The following is a 3,442-nucleotide window of genomic DNA, read 5'->3' as shown; positions in this document are numbered from 1 at the left end:
TAAAGAACACATTTTACCGCCGTCCCATGGAGCCGGGAGCCCCTCCGTGTCGGTGCGGGGACTTGACGGGCACAACAAAAAACATGAGCCGCATCGTTTTGTAAGACGCAGTGTTTGAAATGAGGAAAACAGTAGCAGCTTACAGTCCAGAATTCATGGGAAGCATGATGAGAGTCTGTATAACAATAATGATGGAAAACAAAAGATAAATTGCCGATATGACAGATTAACAATAAAATTCCTATGGTGATGCCAAACAATAGCACTGTATTAAATTGCTTTGGATTGAAGCGCCATCCCTGCCAACAGAGCCACCCAAAAAACATAGCTATTTCTGAGAACATGTCAAGTCAAGTCACATTTATTGATATAGCCCTTAATCACAAAAATGTCTCAAAGGACTGCACAGGATTACAATGACACGATTACCTGATCTCTAACCAACATGCGGGCAAGGAACAACTCAAAACCTCAGCGTGAGGAAAAAGAGAAACATTGAGAAGGGACCTCACAAAAGTTATCCCCCTTTCAGGGTGTCCAGGGTGAATTACATTTAACATTACAATACACAAACATAATAAACACTAAGTTACATGTTGAAAATTTGTCCGGAAAGTGCATGACAGCAGCGACGCGCCCAGCCTGTAAACTAGTCCAGAAAGTCTATGACGGCCACGACGCTGCTTCCCATCTCTGCCAGCGGGTCCTTGCAGGCGTTCACATGCTTCAGGTCCAACCCTGGTCCGATGACTCATCACAAATCGTCCTTCTCCTTCGTATCACCACCAGGCAGGCAGTCGTAAAAAGACAGGACCATACAGAATATGAGGTGGGCATCAATCATAAGCTTTGGAATAGAAGTGTGTCTTAAGCCTTGATTTAAAAACTTCCATTGAGGTTGCAGATCTTATCTCCGGAGGCAGGGCATTTCATAGCACCGGGGCCCGGATGGAGAACGCTGTCAAGCCTGCAGACTTCTTGGCTCGCGAGTCAAAAGTAGATCAGCATTTTCCGAGCGCAGACTCCGTGCAGGAACATAGGGAGAAATCAAATCAGAGATATAAGAGGGTGCAAGTCCATGCAAACATTTATATGTCAATAAGAGAACCTTGAATTCACATCTTAAGTGGACTGGGAGCCAGTGCAAGTTGGCCAATACAGGAGAAATATGCTCAAACTTTTTGGTCTTAGTCAAAAGTCTAGCTGCTGCATTCTGAACCAGCTGCAAACTTTTAATGCTAGACATCGGGAGACCAGAAAGCAATACATTTCAGTAATCAAGCCGAGAAATAATAAACGCATGAATTAAAACCTCTGCATCTGATTGGGACAGCATCGAACGAATCTCCGCAATATTACGGAGGTGGTAGAAAGCTATTCTAGTAACATTTTTCACGCGTGACTGAAACGACAGATTAGGATCAAATATAACACCTAGATTTTTGACCGAGTCACTATGGGTGATACTACATTTGTCTAGGTTCAGGGAAGTGTTTGAAAACAACTCACGACAGTGAGCTGGACCAATAATCAACATTTCAGTTTTTTTCTGGGTGAAGGCGCAAAAATATACCTCGTGAACATACCTCGTCGACTCACATCCGTACACAAGACTGTTTTAAGTTTCCTGGATTTAAAATCTGTCGAATACGGGTCCATTCAACGGATGCTTACGGGCTCCTTCTGTCTTTAAAATGTTAACCGAAAGGTTAAATGTTTCCTTTTTTGACGAATGCAAGGGAGGCTAGTCTTGCCACCCAAAGGTCATGTCCTCGTTTATCACAAACCAAAGTCAGGTAAGTCTGTCCCAGAACATGTTCCTGAAATATATTGCCTTGATAAAAAAATCGCTCAGTTCCACTTTTTCCTATTCCATCTGGCTCAGTCAGGTTTGGGGAGTAACGGAACACGTATAACAGTGTTATGTGTTATGTATTCAGGATACAAAACAAAACAACTGTTAGCTCAGGAGGTAGATCGCTCGTCTTGGGATCAAGAGATCGCCGGTTCGATTCCCGGCTCCTCCGTGTTATATGTCAAAGTGTCCTTGGGCAAGACATTGAATCCCTAATGCCCCCAATTAGCAGGTTGGCGCCTTGCATGGCTGCACAGCCGCTGTTGGTGTGTGAGTGTGTGTGAATGGGTAAGTGTGAAGCACATTGTGAAGCGCTTTGGGAAGTCTTCATTGACTTGAAAAGGGCTATATAAATGCAGACCATTTACCATTCAATTGTATTCCGTTAAAGCTCCAGAAGAGACAATAGAGTTACAGGTATATTTTGTGAAAAAAAAAAAAAGCAGGATATGTCCCACACCAGGAACGGAGACGGGACCCAATAGCGCTCGTTTTCTCAGTTTTTATTGATAAAAGAGAGAGATTAAGGCTTGCTTGCACGATCCGAGGGCTGGCGGATAACAGGAGCGAGCGAGGCGGGAGTGACACTTCGTGTCGGACGGAGACAGGCGGGAATAGTGAGTCGTTGGCCGGGGCTGGAGATTAAAGGCGATGTTGTGTTCGTGAGCGGGATCGTAGGCAGGAGGCAGTCAGGTAACGGGGCAAAACTGGAGGCAGGCAGAACGGGCGTAATCCGGTCCAGAAACGGGTCAATAACGAAGATCAGGCAGGAAAAGGCTTAGCACAAACGGATTCGGAGTAGAAAGCTCACTGAGCGGAATGCAACAGTTTGCAACGATCTGACAGCCACCAAGAGGAAGCCGGGGTTTAAAAAGGGAGTGTCCACAAATCAGCTGTCCGGGCTGTTGGCGCCAATTAAGCCACCGCAGCTGCGCTCAATCAGCAGTCATGACAGGATAACATTTTTATATAAAATAATTTTCATGTTTTCAGTATTGAAGTCCGGTGTGCGTTTGTTTTAACTCTTTTTATCCTTTTTCCGCGTTTGCTATACAGATGCTGCCCTACTTACGAACAAGATAGGTTCTGGACAATTGTTCATAAGTGGAATTTGTTCGTAAGTTGCTTCAGTGCTATATTTTGAATGGATTGTATGTTTAAGGTTTATATAAGTATGTTTAAGGCTTGTATAAGTAACCTGTATTGTTTTGTACTAAAAAAAAAAACATTTCATAAAATAATATGCTCTATAAACAGAAATGAAGTTAGGTTTAACTTACTTTTGGAAGATGTGCTTCAAGAGGTCCTCCTCCTTGGTAAAAAATTGGCCGAGAAAAAGCGTTCCGACCATTTTCTCAACCGCACCAAGCTTTCTTATTCCAATTTCATTTCAAAAGAAACGGCTCGTCTCTTCTTTATACTTTAAACCAACCATATTGAATGGATGCAAAAGATATTAAACAAAATTTCCCTACGGGGATGAATAAAGTATCTATCAATCTATCTATCTATCTATCTATCTATCTATCTATCTATCTATCTATCTATCTAGATAGATAGATAGATAGATCTATCTATCTATCTATC

This window comes from Urocampus carinirostris, chromosome 3 (assembly GCF_059441175.1).
Source record: "Urocampus carinirostris isolate Australia breed hairy pipefish chromosome 3, RoL_Ucar_1.0, whole genome shotgun sequence".
NCBI classification, from domain to species: domain Eukaryota; kingdom Metazoa; phylum Chordata; class Actinopteri; order Syngnathiformes; family Syngnathidae; genus Urocampus; species Urocampus carinirostris.
Note: the sequence above shows the minus strand (reverse complement) of the source record.